Consider the following 20,441-nt stretch of genomic DNA (forward strand, 5'->3'; position numbering starts at 1 on the left):
ATATTCTTCACTTACTATCAAATATGGGCAGAAGAGTAACAAGAAGAACCCCTGTGGATCACCTGGGTGCCGAATATTTTCTTCTCTGACTTCATTGTACCAAGATGATAATTCTTTTACTAGTTTGCAGATTTCTTGGCTCAAGGATTATGAATGAAAAAGTGACAAGTCTAAAATTAAATAGGATTCTTGTTTTGCCCACTGAAGATCCATACTTCTAGACTCTTAAAACATAGAGTGACAGGGACTTAAAGTGCAATTTACCCAAGTGGATCACTAAAACTAAGGGTAAGTGAGCCTGCTTCTACTTCAACCCTTTGGTTTCCGGCCCCATGTTCTCTACTATTGGAGATATGGCACCATATAATAGCTGTTGCTTTAGGGTATGTAATTCATCCTGGAAGATGGTGCTTCATACATGCAGAGTGTATCTCCAGCATGATGCCTTAAGAAGGTCATTCTATTTTTCTATCAGCTGACAACTTCTGGCATATCATATAATTCAGCATATGATAAGATCAATGAACTCCAAGGTTGTGTTCCCACTCCCTTAACTCAATTTGTATAAAATGGATCCCTTTATCCAATGAGGTTCTACACAGGATCCTATGTTGTTGGGGCAAACATTTTGCAAGCCTTTGGTTTGTATATTTGGCTGAGGTCCTGCAATAAGGAGAGAGAAGCCACTGGCTAGAATATATGTCAATTATAGTCAAGATGAATCATGTCCCTTCTAGAATTGAAAAGGTCCAAGGTTAACAATTTACCTCTAAACGCCTAGTCAGTTTCCTTGAAGTATAATGCCATATCACAGACTTAAAGTTGGTCTTGGAAGTTAGAAGGTTGGACATTTGACTAAAGAAGTAGCCAGCTCAACATTATTGACTGGAATTCCATGCTATTGGGCCCATGCATGGTTCCATCTCTGGCACTACAGATATTCTGCTCTTTAATCAATTATGCATCAAAGTGATGGCTGAACAAAGATACTGGATGATGTCAAAGGGTTATTACTAAATCTACAATGTTTTACACCTCTTCCTTGGTGAATGCTCTCTGATGGGCATTAAAAGGTCATAAAAAGGAATATATGTTCATTACATTCCTCTTCCTCCAACCACTTTGACCCAGATTTTAAAAATATTTTTCTTTCAAAACTTCTATCAAACTTGCCAAGCCATTGGCTATTGCCTGTGTGCCTGTATAAACTCTTACCATGTATCATTTCTCTTTCCATGCAAAGTAATAAGGTGTAACATCAAAAAATTACCCTTTGGATGAATTTACCAGCAACACTGTCTTTCTGGGCTGGTTCTGAGTGGGGTTGTTGTAAAGTAATAGTTGATTTTAAGTTTGAACACTCTTACTAAGCTGAGGCCTCTGGGAAGCAAGCATGATTTCCTCTGTCAGATGGTCATGAGTTGTCTCTCTTATGGCCATAAGCATGAGCCAAAGAAGAGATGCTATTTCAACAGTAAAGAATAACATGGCAGTCTGGGTCACCTGCCACGTATGTAAATTTTGCCATCTGAGACTAATCCCAAATATAATATATTGCTTCCCTCTTAAAGTGCAACTGCATTTTAAGGTCCTCTCTGATCTTTTGGTTTTGTGACTATAACATACTCAGTGCAAGATGGGAAGTTGTGGTCACATGATCACTTGATATCCCATGATCAGGTGTTCTGTCTCTAGCCCAGTGACATAGTAGGAGCTGCTTTTTGACTCTGTAGATTCGTATGATGTGGGTTTGATCCAGAATTCCAGTGTTCTATGTTGTAATTCTGAGACTAGAACTTGTCACAAAACTGTCCACTAAAGTTACCTCTAATATATAAAGTCTACAACATATGACTCAAGTGTCAGGACTGCTTTCATTATAACCTGGACCTGATAGTGACCATTTCTTTCACTGGGCCCTATTCAAAGCTGGAAAGGTTGCATGCCATTTAGTAAATAGGTTGGATTATTTTCCCAAGTGTGGAATATGTCACTTTAAAGCCCAAAGGGGTCTACCAGGCAATTTTCTTAATTGTGGAAAGTTAGAAATACAATAGTGAATCCATTATTTTGATGGGTATATTCTAGTATCCCCCATATCACTGGTCCTTTAAATCTTCACTGACATGGTAGGATCTTTTATCATCATAGTTTACATTTTCCACCCTCTGGAGCACTTGCATCTTAACATGGCTTCTAATAAACTTGCTGCTTCTTGCTTATCTAGTCTGATTCACACAATGCCACCAATATAGTAGATCAAGTGAGTTCTGTGGAGTGTCCTGATATTTCAAATGCTCTCAGATTCAATTATGACAGAGGAGGGGTTGTAAATTGAGCTCAAGAAGGAAAACTGTAAATGTATGTTGTAGCCCATCTCATATGAATGTAATTGTGTCTTGTTCTATTTCTTGATAGGAATCAAAAGAAAACACTCTTTATACTTCATGGGTACAATATATCTGAGACCATGTAAATCTACCCTGGCCAAGAAAATATATCCAGCAGCACAGCTGCAATAGGGACAGTGACCACCTTCAATTTACAATAGCTCACTCATATTTTAAAGAATATTTCCAGATTTTATAGAAGATAAGCTGATAGTATGGATATACTGAGGAAAAACACTTGAGTGATATTTGCTGTTCTCCCTAAGAAGTAATATTGTTTTGATTTACTCTCTTGGCCAGACAGAGATAGTAGGGCAGTTTCAAACGTTTCCATTTGAGTGCCCTCACTATAGTAGATCTTATCCTACAGGAAAAATATAATAACACTGTAGAATTCTGCCAACTATCAATGTGAGAATTTCAATTACACATTTTGAGACCAGGGAAATCACCACTGGGTGAGCCATTACTGGGCCTGGACTTCATTATTCCTCATTGTATAGGAGGATGTTATAGAATCAGTGTCAAAGTCCCCTAGACCAGGGGTGGGCAGACTTTTTCTTAAAGCACCCCATAGCTAATACTTGAGGCTTTAAGGGTCATACTTTTTCTCTCTCAATTACACAGCTCTGCTGTTGTAGTATGAAAGAAGCCATAGACAATATATAAACAAGTGACCATGGTTGTGTTCCATTGCAAGGGTGTTAGTTAGACTTTAACTGGGAAGAGTGCAGCATTTATGCAGGTCCAGAGTGTTCAGAGTAATCTGGGATTCAGGATATTTAAGGCATTGCCCACATATCCCCATATCAAGTTGCAGAATTTCACTCCTCTTGAATAAGAACACTGACATGCCTTAACCTTCACTAGAGGTCTGCTTATATTTTTATAATTTTTATAATCAGGTTGTAGACTGGATATTCAACTTTTTTTTTTTTTTTTTTTTGCCTTATGGCTGTAGGAGATGAGAAGCTCTTTCCGTGCTGCTAAGATGCCCTCTGACTTTCACACTTAGCCTGAAATTAGTGATCAATCACCCTCAGCCTTTCATTGTCATTTTCTAAAACCGAGAGCCCCCAGCAAAAGCCAACCAATTCAATATTCACTATAAAGATTGCTTCCAATGAACTCTCAAATGCATGATATATTGCACTCACCAGTGCATTTTCTTCTACCAAGAAAACTTTAATAGTTACATTACTATTGCCTACTCGGGATTGTCTATACCCAAACTACCAGCCATCTGGCCAATGACACAGCTACAAAATTCCCATTTAGACTGTTTAGACTCCCATTTAGACTCTTGGCACTGAAGTTTGTCTTTCTCCTATTTTGGGAACCAGATACAGAGGTGGAGATTTGTATGCACTTGGCTTATTGTGGAGTGCTTGTAGAAACAATACCTGAAAACAAGTGTAGTTGGTAGGATTAGGAAGTGTTGAACTATGATGCAGCTGCGGCAGAAGACTTTGCTAATCCATAGGGAATTCTAAACCTTAAGATGACCTTTCAGAGATATTCTTAATGGAGGCAAAGGGACCAGACCTTTGTACTCTACACTGACCAGTCAATGGATATGTGCTTTCTCTGGGATGAGTGAGAGCAAGGCAGCTCCACTTAGCTGAAGGCAATTCCTGAGAAGGCCTCAATTTTGGACTGTCAGCAGACAAATCTTTAGGCATATGAGAATTAAGCATTTCAGTTTTAAAGGGGGAAATCTGTGAACCATACCACTGCATCCAATACGATGATTGTTTTTTTTTTTTTTTTTTTTTTTTTTTTTTGCATCTTGCTCCTTAATAAAACCAAGAGCTGAAACTTAGCACACATTGTTGGGCCCTAAAGGAAAATTGTAAATGTAAGCTCATCTATGGAAACGACACTCATGAATCTTACCTCTTTGTTTCCGTGCACCCTCCTTTTTTCTCCAGTTCTCTCTTCCCCTAGGTTTGAAACTCTACTGTTCATATAACCACCTCCAATATTGCTATTTGCTGTCCTGGGTTTACAGCTCATCTTTGTACCAAGGCTCTGGCTTCCCTCATCTCTTAGGGACTTGAGATTTGCTTTTGTAGTCTATAAGTAGCTGTTTGGCAAATACAGATTTGTCATGTCTCTTTCCTTAAATTAGATAGGAATTTGGCTAATTCCAGCTCTTTGAATACACTTTAGGTTATTTGCCTAGAAACTATTAGTTAATAAATGCAATAGATATTTATTGGATACTTACTTTATATCAGACCCTATACCAGTCTCCAATTATCTTTGTCAATATAGGAAGGTATTTCAATTTAATTAGCTTAATTAAATTAATTTTTAGTTTCTACTTAAATTGATTCTCAGAAATAGTTCTGGGCCTGAATCACACAAGAGCCAAAAGACTGTAGGGATGCTATAGTTTGCTTCTCTGTTTTCCTATGAATCCATTATCTATTGATATAATAATGCTACACAATAAAACTCACTACCAAGCATTAATTTTTGCTTATGAGTCTTCAGTCAATTGGGAATTTCTGATCTTATCTGCACTCATGCATCTACAATTAGCTGTGGGTTGGGGAGCAACTCTGCTAATCTTGGCTGGGATGTATTACATGCTTGAAGGTTGGCTGGCTGCATGCTGGTCTAAGATGACATTGGTTACGACAGTAAGGTTGCCTACTACTCTATCTCTTATTCTCTAGCACACTAATCTGGACTCTTACACATGGAGTAGGCAGAGTTTCAGAAGAGTGAACAGAATTATATAGGGCCTCTTGAGGCCTCAACTTGAAACTGGCACAAGATCACATCTGCTATATTCTTGGACAAAGCAAGTGCCAAGGCCAGTGCATTTTAAAGGGTTGGGTAAATAGGCCTCACTGCTTAATGGGAAGAATTTTGAAAAGTCTCTTTGCAAGAGGTATAGATACTAGAAGGGGAATAATTGGGGATGTTTTTACAGTTAATCTACCACAGTATAAAATTAAGTTTTCCACTGGGCATTTGTTTCTTCCTATATATTCCACAGCTCTAAATTTTTGGATTTCCAAATAAAACCTTTACTAATATTTAGGGTTTCTGAATTTATGTCCCACTTGTCATAAAGAAAGCAAAATAAAATATTCAAAGCTGTTCAAAAAGCACAGTAAATCCTTGCAAGAGTGAACAATCTAGCCATTAATATAAAACCCACTATTCATTTTTGTTAATTCCATTTGATTTCTGACCACCAAAATAGACACTGGCACAACTGCAGGATTTTCAGTTCTTTCATACAGGAGCTGGAAGTAGCAGAAATAGGATCGGGGAATGCAAGGTCAGCACATGATATTTGTTTATAATGTTTCTCTGCCTAGTGTCCCTGCTGATTTATACTTGTCACATACTAAGGGCTCAGTTCAGCTGCACTGTGGTGCCAACTTTCTTTTGTTATTAGCTTTATATTAAAGTGATTTGTGCAGTGGAGAAAAAATGAATTGCAGGAAGTTAAAAATTCAGAATAATCTTGGTGTAATTTTGGAAACTAATATGAAGACTACGGAAGGAAAGATTTTGGCACTTCACTTCTAAGTATGTTAGGTAAGATCATCTAAACAAGAAGATACCTAATGTGCTTACAAAATAATGTGTCAAGGGCATATAAATCAATATACACAGATGTCATTAGGTAGACTATCTCTGAGACCGTTTATGCTAAAAGGCTGAGTGATCAGCAACTATTTGTATTCATTGTGTCTTATTCTTCAACTTATTTAATACATTTCAGTATTCATATTGTTGCTAATAGTAGCTCATTTTTTTGATTTTGACATCTTTTAGCTTTACAGACTCTAGATTTATCTGTATGAATGACGGCTGTTTAACATTCTTGGAATTCCTACTTATGAAGATCAATATGAAGAACCAAACCAGCCTGTCCAAAAATTATTCAATCTATACTAGAATGGGAGACATCTGAAAAAAGTTGACATTTTAACTGTCTAGATTTTATTTTAGAAATCAGTACACCAGAGCCTTCTGCTGCCGACACAATAGTTTTATTATTTGTGTTTGTGTTTTTATCCATTTATGTAAATGAAGATGATGGAATTCAGACACAGTAATGTCTCCATGTGCTCTTTTGGAGCTGAATATTTCTTATCAGTGTGAGGTTGATTGTCAAGACATATTTGAGGAAGAAAGTACAAAGGAACAAGCTCTTTCCTGCCTTATTTTTCATGATTATCATGCATTATGGAATATCTTTAATTAATCCAACATCTTTAAGTGTTATCTTTTGAGTGGTGATGCTAAGCATTGACTTGGGGTCAAATGATTATCAGCGTAACAAAAATATTTTATATAGAAATATATGTAGCAGTTTAGATAAAATATTAAGTGATGGTGGGCACATAACAGAATTCTACAGTTCAGATTTTACTAATAATATTCCAATAGGAAAAGACTTCTTGTAATCTGTGATGTTATCCAGGTTCATATCTAATGAAATAATACTATTTTTCATTGTGTATCAGTTTTTCTATTCAACATTGTTTTCATCTTTATTACCTGAATTGATTCACACAACAATCTGCTGAAATAGATAAATGTATTTTCCTGATCTTCTGTGAGGAAACCAAGGCATAGATTCTTTAAATACCCTCCATATCTGACATTTGTAGATTGTTAAGATTCTAGAACAATTAGATTGGCAAAGAAAAATTAAAAAAACAATATATGATTTCATTAAAGTTGGAGACAGAATATAAATAAGTACATAAATAATATACTTTTAAGTAGTGGTAAACAATATGATAAAAATAAAAGGGGGTTATAGAATTTAAAAGTAATCGTTGGAGCTCCTTGAAACTGTGCAAATAAAGCAGGTTATAATGAGAGGCTCACATTTAAACAGAAACTTTAACATCAAGATGGAACCAACCATGGGGAGAACATGAGAGAAAGCAACCATTGCAAACACCCTTAGATAGAAGCCAACCTGGAGTGCTTGCAAACATAGAAAGAAAACCAATGAGCCTTCCTACAGAGAACAAAGTATAACTGGTACAGCATGTAACCAGAGAATTATGCAGAGGCCAGATCCTGTAGAGACTTTGGTGATTTTAAAAGGTATAAATTTTTATTATAAATGAAATGGAAAGCTATGGGGTGGTTTTAGGCATAGCAATTTGAATTTTCAGAAGGTCATGTTGTTTGCTTCTGAACGAGTGGATTTTAGAGCAAGAAGTCCAGTAAGTGTCCATAGTGGTTGTCCAAGTATGCAATATAGAAGGTTGGACTTGGAGTATAACAATGACAGCAGAGAGTAGTAAACAGATAGCAGATAGATTTAATAAAAGTGCTTGAAGACTTGCCAATAGATTAAAACTGAGAATGAAGAATGACTCCTAGGGCCTCCCTGGTGGCGCAGTGGTTGAGAGTCCGCCTGCCGATGCAGGGGATACGGGTTCGTGCCCCGGTCTGGGAGGATCCCATATGCCGCGGAGCGGCTGGGCCCGTGAGCCATGGCTGCTGAGCCTGCGCATCCGGAGCCTGTGCTCCGCAACGGGAGAGGCCACAACAGTGAGAGGCCCGCGTACCACAAAAAAAAAAAAAAAAAAAGAATGACTCCTAAGTGTTTGGATAAACAACTGGGCAAAAGATGATACCATATATCACAGCAAGGGTAAGTGGATGATGGGTTGATATGGCAAAGTTGATCTACTTGTTAGAATTAAGTCAGAATGTCACATAAGAAGGTGATGTACACTTCTAAAGTGCAGAGAAAAGGAATAGATTGTCATTATTAATGTGGGTCTCATTGGCAAATTGCATTCAAAGGCATGTGACCAGATTAGATCCAGAGAGATGGTGTAGATAGAGAAGAAAGACCAGGGCACTGGAGCACATCAGCACTTGGAGACTTAGCAGAAATACTTTGGGAGGTAAAATTATTACTGCTGCAGTTTTTTCACCTTTTGCTAGTAGCTGCAACCCTGTGATTTATAGTACATTTATTTCATACCCTGTATGTGTAAAATCTGAATTATTAATATTTTAATATTTTTTTATTAGATGCCCTGTTCTTTTCTTTCAGTTTTCACCCATATTTATTTATTTCACAGCAAATGAATTTATTCTTGACCATGAGTGGCAAAACTGTTGGAATCTGTAATAAAATGGTGTGTGGCACCAGAGTTTCCTTTGTGTGTGTGTCTGTGTGACACTATACACTGACTACATTTTTCCTAATAGAAACAAAAATCCAGATATGGCTTCAAAATATGTTAACATATTCTTTTTCCAATGGTCCAGTAAGAAATAATTGTTATAACATAGGATAACTTCCAGGTAAAGACCATAAAAACAATTATGTTTACCAGAATGGATAGTTTTACTTACTACACATAGCAGGGAATGCGTTCAGCACCATCTTTCTGTAAATGCAGATTTCATCACAAAAAGTAACATCTTTTTTTTGTTTGTTTTAATGGATGTGTGTAGTAACTAAAACTTTTTTTTTTCAGGCTTAGAAGACTCTACTCCAAAACAAAACAAAAATCTCTCTCATACACAGAACAACAGACATAAGGAAAACAACACATGCATACAGCACAAACCTTTCACATAAACCAAAAAGGAAAGGGAACAGAACTGTTGACCAAAGGGGTTCAGGAGTTAACATGCTGCAAGTGCCTGAAATTATTCTTGTTTGTGTGTGAAAACAATCAATCAATGGATTAGTTAGACATAGAAAATTTCATAAAATGGGAAATGTAGCTCTTTTGTGCAGACACAGAGCTCTTATGGGACTTTCTTTATTTCCAAACTAAGAAACATTACAAACTACACGTGGGGCATGTTTGTATCGAAAGGATTTAGTTACAGTCCCTTTGAAGATCCAGGGGGCCTATATGATGGCGAAAGAATGGAGAAGGATACATGAAAGTTACCAAAGGCAATGCAATTTATTTAACATTAGCCTAGGATCTGAAATCAGAAATTTTGGGATGCATATTAAGCTCATTAAACCCATTAAGGGGAGAACTTATTATTAAAGTGGTGGGTGATATGGTCCAAGTAGAAGCAAATATTTTATAGGTCTTTTCCTTCAAGAGTCTTTCTTCATTGTTTCTTACCCACATATCTAGTTCTTAAGCTTTCTTTCCTCATGTTGTGACAAAAAAAGGACTAAATAAATCACCCCACACAAGCTGTGAGTGAGGCAGGGTAATTTTGGAGGTGGGGATACTGTGACTTTGAATTTATAGCCCTTGGAAAAGCCTCTACACTATAGTGATGCATTAATGGCCATGTTTCAGGTTCTCAATTTATTATGAGACCAGAGCTCAGAGCGAGGCTTCTTTTGCCTGGATGTGAACTTCTAACAAACTCAAATTCCTCAAAATGTGAAGGATGAGAACAAAATCCAGTTTGTAACTCTTAGAATCTTGCTACAATATTCCAAGGTTGACTGGAAGCTAGACAAGGTTAGTAATTTTCTGAATGTTTCCCCCCCCCGTCCTTTTTTCTTAAGCACTTGCTATATATTGAAATAACCTCCTGGGAACAGAATGTTCTCCAAAGCCAAAGAACCAGCCTAGCTTGGCAAATACTCATGTCATCAATTACCATTTTTAAATGTCTCAAAAAGCATTCTTTGAAGTAATCCTTCCTCAAATCCTGTTTGAAGCTAGATTTAAATAGTGGGTAAGTGGATAAATGTCTTGTGGAATTAAATGGATAAAGGGAAAAATGAATTTTGTCATGCATAAAGTTGTTATCTTTAAAGGGACGACTAAGAGGAATTCCTCCTCAAAATGCCAGTACATCCAGACGGAAGATTGTTAAACCAAGTAATTCCTAACTCATAGCAGGAAAGAGGGTGAGGATTTATGAGAAGCAAGTTTAAATGAAGAAGGGTGCTGAAAGCGCCCAGTTGAGACAGAAATGTGTTGTTTACATGCCAATTTTTACATGATCCTTTCTATATCATCTTTCCATTTCTCTTTACTTTTGCCTAGCCTCTTTCATCATAAGGACTATGTCTTACACTCATTTTGAGTTCTGTTAAGCAATTTGATAGCCACTGAGTTTTCTTTTTTGAATGACGAATAAATATAATTATGAATTAATTACAAATTACTTCCAATATTATGTAGAACATATGCATATATCAGTAATCAGTAATATCCAAATATTCACATCCTTTAAAAACTGTCATTGATAGAGAAATGATACTATGACAAATAGTTTTTTTTTTCAGTTTTAAATGCCTGTAAAATTAAAGGTAAGCATACTTGTAAACAATGAGCAAAGACTCCAATTAATAATCCAAGTCACTTGAAAGACCCCATTTATTCAAGTAATGTTACTATTGAAGGAGATGATGTAAAAACACATATAACATTGATTGGTATAGAAAATAATTAAACCTATTAAGATATAATCTACAATCACTACCATACACTACCTGGTACATGTTATAACTTCAACAACTAATTTCTAGCAGAAGAATTGCATTTAAATAAATTTATAACTCTAAATGCATGAAATATTAAAACACATATATCAGATTTAGGTGTAATATATGTATTACTTTGTAGCTTATGAAAAATTCAGAAGTGTGAGTAGAAGTTCGAGGCACTGTCATCTCACTTCCCTGTTGGACCTGTTCCACACCAAGCTTACCTAACACTGAACTCAGATTGCCAGAGAATATAACATAAGGAATGTTTTAGACATGCATCCCTTAGCTTACCTTAAATCTTAGATGAAAATCCTCAAGATTTCCTCCTTGTTTATTGCTTTCTTGCTTTTTTCATTTCTCTCTTCCTTAATTTCTTCCTTCCTTCCTTCCTTGTTATGGAGCAATTGTGAAATTCTTACTGTGAACTGATTATTAGATGATTTTATAAGGTTATCTAATTTATTTGAGGGGACATAATATAATTGTGGTCATGTGGAAGAATGTCATCCTTAGGAGATGCATGCTGAAGTTCTTAGAAATATAGAGCAATGATGTTTGCAATGTATTCTCAAACAATTTCTAAAATGCACACAAACACAGGCGTATAAGAGCAAATTTGCCCAAATGTTAACATGTTTTAAATCTAGGTGGGGAGTACATGGCTATAAGTTTCTCTCCACTCTTCTGAAGGTTTAAATTTTTTATTATGAAAGTTGGAAAAAATACGTAGACCCTGTGATGGCCCATTTTTTGTCAATGTGGTTAGGCTATAGTACCCAGTTATTTAATTAAACACTAATCTAGGCGTTGCTCTGAAGATATTTTATAGATATGATTAATATCTATGATTTGGGTAGACCTGACTCAGTCAGTTGAAAGGCTTAATAGCAGAACTAAACTGCAGAAGAAATTCTGCTCATAACTGAAGCTTCAGATCCTGTCCTAGAGTTCTAGCCTACCTTCCTGACCCCTGTCCTATGGACTTTGGACTTGCTTAGCAGACTCCAAAATCAAGTAAGGTAATTACTTGTGATTAATCTTTTAGTATATAGCTTCTACTGGTTCTGGTCCTCTGGCTGAAACTTGACTGATATAAACATTTTCCTCCAGGAACTCACTGCATAGTTGTGGAGACATATGAATAAAAAAAATTAAAGAGAGGTAACTGCTATATTAGAGATTTCCACAGATTTCTATGATAAACCATAAGAAGGAAATTTAGCTTAGACTGGGGGTAATTTCAGAGAAGGCTGTGCAGTTTCTCCAAGGAGGAGATGCATGATTCAAGATCTGACAACCATGAAATAAATGACAAAAAATAAAGGAAGTTATTTTCAGCTATAAAACTAAGTTAGTTTATTAACATAAGAAAGTTAGCTGTAGGAATTAGATAGAAACACTGGAAACATTGTTTGAATAGGGTCACATAACTTCATTGAATACCATTTTTCAAAGGAATTTCCTAACAGTCAATTAAAAGATGTGAGTTATGTGTAGGAAGTTGTCTTGGCATTTTTGGAGGGAAAATATAGCTTCTGACTTTTATGTTTTGTGAGTTTACTATTCAATTAAATGTAAATACAGAGAATACTTAAAGTTTGTATTTCCTATGTAGATGGAATGACTACTTCTCAAATAAGATTTTTTTCATATTTTTAGCACACATTAAATTGTCTTGGCATGACAAATTATCTCTTAAGTCCAATCTATTAATCTACTCTTAAATTGTCCATAGAAATTGTAAATTTACAAGTAGACAATAAATTGCTTAAAACCTAAAGATATGGTTCTTGGCAAAAACTAAGTTATACTCGCAGATTTCTTTCTTTACTCCAAAATAGCCACAAAAAGCAAGACTGCAATGGCAGTGTGGAGGTGTACAGAGTAGGGGTGGTAGATGGGATGAAGATAAAAAGACAAAGGCTTCTGGTTGCACCCTGAAGAGTAGCATCATCTGTTTCTTTCATGTTCTAAATAAATGATGTAACTTTTGACATTATTAATTTTTGTTAATCTGAGTCATTTTATCTTACTCTTTCCTTATGTGTCCATTTAAGTTTCCATATATGGCATTCTACTTCTTGTTTTAAAACCACTGTTACTGTGAATGTAAAACTTTTTCCCAAAATTGTGTTTTCTTGTGATGCAAACTTTCCAGATCCATTTAATCAAAATTTTAATCAAAGCATAATTAGTTTGCTTCAATGATACAAACATGAGCTGTGTTTATGAAGGAAGTCTAAACATTCAGATGTCTTTAGTCTAGGAACTAAATGAAAATTGAGAGAACAATTTATTGGTAAACGTTCGTTTTGTCTAACCTATATGCAAAACAACCCACAACTTCGTTTTTATTCATCCATTGTTCAATCATAGAAAATTTCATGGGAACCTAAAGCAAAAAATGCTGAAATAAAATATATATTTGGAAGAATCAACTGTACATGAATATGGAATGCCAAAAGCAATCCAAATGGTTTTATGCATACCATTTACAAGCAGAAGAATTTCTAAAGGAAAGATAATACAGAAGAGTAATACATGCAGAGAAGTAAGACCAAAGCAGAAGAACAAATTTATCAATCTGGGTTCAGTTCCCTAGAACAGGACACATCTCAAATTGATTTTGGAAATCTACTCAAGCTTAAAGTCTGGCTATGTCCATCCTGCTTTTACACTTTCAGATTCTTAGAAAAGACATTTTCAAGACAATACACTGAGCTTGCAAGAGAGAAAAATATACCCAGAATGTCAACAGGCCAAGTAGATAGTTGATTTAATAACCTGCCCTTTGAAATGAACAATAATAACAGAAATGATGAAAAAAAAATTAAGGCTAAAATAAACCTAAAATCTTTTTCATAAAGACCATGATGCATTAAGTATGTTTGGGGGATTAAGTATGTTGTACTGCCAAAACAACAACAATCAAGAAAACTTTTGGTTCCTGCTTAGTTTTAAAAATGAAAAGTAAATCATGATTTCTTTTCCCAGCTTATGAAAACCCAGTGCAGATTTAGCTTTTGAAAACATTATAAAGAACCAACAATTCCAAACATTTCCCTCCCTTGCCGTTTCTTCTCCCAAGTTTGGTCAGGAGGCACATTCAATGTGCTGCACATCATCACTTTATCTGTAAAGATTTGTCCCATGGGTTCGAGGCAGAAGGAATAATTGTTGAAGTCAGGAATGGTCTATGTCCCCACCCTTGTGATTAACTCAAACAAGAAGGGATGTGGCAACAGCAGATCCTGGAAAACTTAAACTTGAGATAGAAAATGTGCCCTTGCACAGATTGCTAGAATGGTGCCAAATGATCCTGTAATTTGGTAAAGGAGACCAGGAGAGCAGAGTAGGAAACAGCAGCAAAAAGGAGAAAAATCTACATTTCTCAAATATTACTTTTGTAATTTAGAGTATTGTCTGAATACTTTTAGAGTGTCAGAATAAACTTTTATTAGGTTTTTTTTCTTAGTTAATATTCTGTCTGTTTTTTTTTAATGTTTAATTTTTCTAGAAGAATATTTAAAGTGTATTATATATTTGTAATCAAGTCAAACAAAACAAGTTAAAACTTTAATGAATTACTTAAAAGGCAAGAGACACTGTGGGAAGTTACAAACATCTGAAGAGACTGAATGAAATTCAAAAGCAGTTTCTCTACAGTAATAATCATATTAACTTGAGATGGTGAAAAAGAGCATAGATATCAAGAAGAGACTTTTTCAGGCTTAAATATGATATTTATGAAGTGTGCTACAGTAATTCAAAATAAACTTTTGCCATTTTGTTTTCAATGCTAGTATTATTTTTTTATAGAAATAGCTAATTTTCTGTGTTCCATATTACTTTCATTGAAATATGAGAATGAAAATGGCTGCATACATATATACAAGTATGCAGAAAAACATCTATTTTCACCTATTACTACTTATATAAATATATAGCTATCATCACTGCAACAGTGAATTCAAATGTGGAAATAAATCCTTGAAGTTTTAACAACTTATAATATAGTGCCTCAGAGACTTCACTGGTGGTCCAGTGGTTAAGACTCTGCACTTCCACTGCAGTGGGTGTGGTGAGTTCGATACCTGGTAAGGAAACTAAGATCCCACCTGATGCACGGCGCAGTCAAAAAAAAAAAAAAAAGAGAGAGAGAGAGAGAGAGACAGAACCTCTATCTAAGCTTCACACAAACAAACAAACAAAACAGATAGTGCTTCATATATTACAAAATATTTTCCTATCTATTTATTAAAAATCTGACATCAAATTTTGTAAGACTGAACAGAGGAGAAACTGAGGTTTAGAGAAGTCAAATAATTTGGTCAAGGTGAATGTAACTAAGTTAAGGCAAATAGAACTTAAACAATGTTGCTTTCCTTTGAGTCCATTGCTCTTGACATTGTCTTGATTCCTTTCTAGTCCTTCAGTCCAGACTAATCAACTAATAGGTTAACATTTAGCTTCTGCTCATCTACTTCTAGTAACAGGATGATCATTAACCCACATACACTGATCATTTTCATTTTTGAACAGCTTAACTGGGAGTAATTTCTTCCTTCCATTAAAATGTTGATTTTAGTTCTGTATTCTGGCGTTATGCAGAATAAGTCTAAACCATTTTACCACATGTCACCTCTTCAGTTATTTCACAAAAGTTGATAAAATTCAAGGGAGGGACCATGATAGATGATACTACAAAACTGGCTGAAGAAATGGACACATGGAGGACAAGTGGACCAAAGTGACTTTTCAGAGCTCCTTGGAAATGATTGTGAAACTACAGGTCAAGGACATCAAAAGAAAGGACAAGGTGAGGGTAGGACTAGTACCCATAGGTATATTCAGTAATTTATTCAATCTACTGAACACTCAGTATCAGCCAAGTAAAGTTTTAGGCTCAGGGAGGAGGAGAAAAGATATAAAAACAAAACATGATCTGAATCCAAAGGGAATAGGATATATAACATGAAGTTTAGCGAGGTTAAAGAGCTTGATCCAAGTTACCCAGGCAGTACAGTTTAGAACCAGGGTTTGAAAGTATGGCTCAGTTCCAAAGTTCGTGTCTTTTTCACTATATTATGAGAACGCACACTGAGCGTTTCTAACAGAAATAATTTTCCGTAATGTCAAACATCGTCAATAAATAGTTAGACAACTTGGAAATTGGGCCATATTTAGTATTTTTTTAAATAAATGTAACCAGAGTTTAATTAGCAGTATTGCAGATGAAATGAAAAGGTATAAACTTCATACTGTGATTTTTTTAACAGATTCAGAGGTGGAAAAAAGGAGATAATTGGAGTAGAATTATGCAGGAAAACATTACCAAAGAAAGACAGCTATCTTCCTTTCTCCCTGTCTTTCTGCCTCTTTATCTGTTGCTCTGTCTCTGTCTCTGTCTCTGTCTCTCTCTCTCTCTTTCTCTCTCTCTTTATGTGTTTGCTATTAGAAGAAGCCTTATGAACTTCATGTACTTACGGCAGGATTCCTCTCACCATCAGCTCTGTTGAATTCTTGGACCTGATATTTCCTTGTTGTAGGTGCTGGATGTTCTATGAATGTTAGTATGTTTAACAGCATTCCTAGCCCCCCCCCCCAACCCCCACCCCATTAGATGCCAGTAGCACTACCTCCCCAGTCCTGAAAATCAAAAACATCTTCACACATTGGCAAATGTCTCCAAGGGGAAAAAATTGCTCTCCCTACCCCTAATTGAAAAGCACTGCTTTAAAGCAATGAGAGTGCATGAGGGGCATGGGGGGAACAACAAAACAACTAGAAAATGATGTAACTTATGGAGAAATAGCGTGGAGGAAGTCGCTCTTAGAAGGTAGGAAAGGGGATGACAAAAGGAAGGATGAGTGAAGATAGGGGCTTGGTGCCAGTATACTCATAACTCTATTTTTTAACCAGAGAAGTAAAAGTAGAACAGAAATTAAAAATGAGAAGGTGGTTTGATGTTAGTGGACTTTTACTGGCTTGATAAAGAATATAGTTAAGGCTTTGCAAAAATAACTTGCCAAGAAAGATTGAGGGAACAGCTGAGGTTGAATAATAACTTGAAATGGTGCCAATCAGCAAGCTGATGAAATATTCCAAAGCAATGTTCAGCCTCCAGGGAGTCAATGAATAGAAAACAAATGTGAGATCTATAAGTATTTGAGGGTTTAAAGGGGCAGGTGTGGCTCTGGAGTAAGTTGGACAGAATTTAGATCCCAGGACAGAGTGGAGGTAAAATGATTGATTAGGTCCAGGCTTGAATATCAAGAAGAGGGGAAGTGAGGGTGGGAAAACCAGGAAAAAAAGCGGAGGAATATTAATGGATTGGAGGTTTTGATCAATTTCAAAGGTATGCCTCATGTAACAAAGTGGGACAAGTGAAATTCTAAAACAAAATGTAGTTATTCAAAGGATTGGATGTATGTATATCCATGGAAGGAAGAGAGCCCTGCTGATGCAGAAGTACAAATGGGATCTGTGCATTAGATATATACTGTGTTGAGTGTGTAGGTACTCCCCTTGCTAATCACATAAATGTAGAGTAGTTCCCCCTTATCCAAGGGGGGTACATTCCAAGACCTCCAGTGGATTCCTGAAACCATGGATAGCACCAAATCCAATATGTATATTATGTCTTTAACGTATATATATATATATATATATATATATATATGCACATGCACAAATATATATATATATATATATATATAAAATAAAGTTTAATTTATAATTTGGGCACAGTAAAAGACTAACAACAATAAGTAATAATAAAATAGAACAATATACTGTAATAAAAGTTATGTGAGTCAGGTCTCTCTCTGACTCTTTCAAAATATCTTGTTTTACAAATTTAATGCTTTTTCCATCTTAAGTAAGCACTTACAACTGCGACCATAAGTTTTGCATAGCAAAACTAGCACAAATTTCTTTTTCTTTCTTCACAATCTAATGAGTAGAATATTCCTTCCTACTGTAGATCTTAGCAACCTCAGCATATATTTTTTTTTCTTTATTGTCAGGAACTTTCACCTTTTCAATTAAAGGAAAGACTTTACAGCTTTTCTTTGGCTTATCTGAATTGCCAGCATCCCTACTCTTGCACTTTGGGACCATTATTAAGTAAAATAAGGGTTACTTGAACACAAGCACCACAATACTGTGACAGTAGATATGATCACCAAGAAGGCTACTAAGTGACTAATGGGTGAGATGCCCTGGACGAAGGGATGGATGATTCACATCCTGGGCAGGACTGTGAGAAATTTGATAATACTATTCAGAACAGCATACAATTTAAAACTTTTGATTGTTTTATTTCTGGAATTTTTTATTTAATATTTTTGGACCTCAGTTGATGGTGGTAACTGAAACCTCAGAAAAAAAACTTCAGATAAGGGAGGACTATTGTATATGGATATATAAAATTTATCTATGTATGTATCTATCTATCTATCTATCTATCATCTGTCTATCTATTCATCATCTACCATCCATCTTTCTTTCTACCTAGTTAACACTTTAGAGTTTTGTTTTGTTTAAAAAAAAATCATTGATTTCTCATATCATGGTGAAGGAGAGAAAATGTATATCTATAATCTATATGTTAATCAAGAACAACTCATTAAATGTAAGAAAGAGCTAATTTATTTTTATCTTCCACTGTCCCCTTAAACCTGTACAGAGGGGAGTATTTTCCCTCTGCTACTGGATGAAACCTTGATGAGGAACCCATGCATTTCTAGCCACTTTTAGGTAGTGTAACATCCTTTGGTCCCTTTAAGTTGCAAACACAATTTCATTATTTCAGTAAATTAAAGTATCCCATCACATATATTAATTGACATTTTAAATTTTTATTCAAGATAATTTGCCTTCCCATTTCTCTGCCAGTTAGGACCAGCCTCAGGAGGACTTCTAGATATTAGAAAAATGAACCCTCCTGGGCTTCACTGTCCTTGTCATTCAGTTCTATTTCCACTACTAGATGCTATTTCTAATCCCTCTGGGGTTGGTTTGGGGGGGTGGATAAGATGAAAAAGGCCGCTAAGAAAAGTTCCTCCTTGACTGGTACTAGTACATGCAGGGTTCATGTATCCTTTGTCTAAAAGATATATAAAGCTGTGGTTTCTCTTACAGGGTCCTTTGTGCATTCCTTGACGGTAACTTAGTGGTATCCATGGACTATAGCTCCCATGATGGGGATGATGCCACCTTTCTGTTGCTTTGCCACTAGGGATCCCCTTTAGCTTATACCTCCAGGAGCCACTTACTGTTGTAATCTTCTGATTATAGGAGACAGCTCTTTGGGGAGGTGCCATTTTGAATGACCCCCAGGATAATATTTCTTCTGCATGTGTCACACCTAATCCATTGGTTTCATGCACCTTAACCTGCCTGTTCCGAGTTGCAAGTGCAGTCACTTTCCAGCTGCACCAACCTACTAGGCTGCCAAGAATGCTTTGTCTTCTTTAAGCAAGAGTCAACTCAGTGTCTCCCACTGGAGCGAATACATGTCATGATTACTTAGTGCATCTAGTAAAAACCTCTTCTCACTAGGCTTGGGGTGATTTTTCAATCATCCTACCTCTACCCATTGCCTTTTTGGGAAGGAACAGTGAGTGTCCCAGAACAACAATCTTCCTTACAAAATATCCATTCTCTTGACCCTTCAACTATCCCCACTCTACTGACACTTTATTATCTTTAATCTGAGTAAGAATTTTCTGAGTCAGGAGCCCAAGTATTGTGTAGTTAGAATTTCATTGAAATTTAATTATAGTTTAGTGAATCATATTTATGATTCACAGTTTTATGAGTTATCTTCTATAACTGATACTTCAGTTGAAAACTTAATTTAACATATTGCTTTTATGTATAAAAGAGAAAATGGGTAGGGAGATGTATATACATCTCTGACTTGATTATTACTACACTTAGGGAAATAGACATTACTACAGGGTGATGCAATTATAATACACTGGGGAAGAGAACATAAACAAGTAAATATAACAGTAATCTCCTGAATCCATTTCTGCACTCTATTCACAAGGAAGGAACAAATGGGGTTGGTCCAGCTTTCAGATTCTGGAAGGCTTCAATGAGGCTATATACTCTGTTAGATTACCTGAAATGCATAGACCCATTTTAAAAGACAATATTTGTATATCAGGATCTATTAGAGAAAATCGTAGACAATTATCCAAAGTGCTTTTTACATATGTTATTTAATACTTATATCAATAGCATGGTACTTGGGAGATAAGGAATTTGAAACCTTGAGAAATAAAGTCAGACTCTCATTTCTGATACTGTGCTCTTTCCCTTCCCCTATATTGGTCTCTGAAAAGCAGGTATTATTAGCTTCTTATAGGCTCCAGCCCAAACATAACTGATCTCTGAGCTGGTATTATTTAAATCACAGGCTTAGTCTAACTCAATAGGGATAAATTTTTGCAGGACTTCAGTAAGTTGATTTTTGGGAAATTTATCAATTCTAAATTTAAAATTCTTCGTGTGTGTGTGTGTGTGTGTGTGTGTGTGTTGAGAGAGATGAGGAATCAGGAGATCCTGAAAGCAGACAAAATACACAGGGAATTGACCATACAACTGGT

This window comes from Hyperoodon ampullatus, assembly GCF_949752795.1.
Source record: "Hyperoodon ampullatus genome assembly, chromosome: 5".
In the NCBI taxonomy this organism is placed as follows: domain Eukaryota; kingdom Metazoa; phylum Chordata; class Mammalia; order Artiodactyla; family Ziphiidae; genus Hyperoodon; species Hyperoodon ampullatus.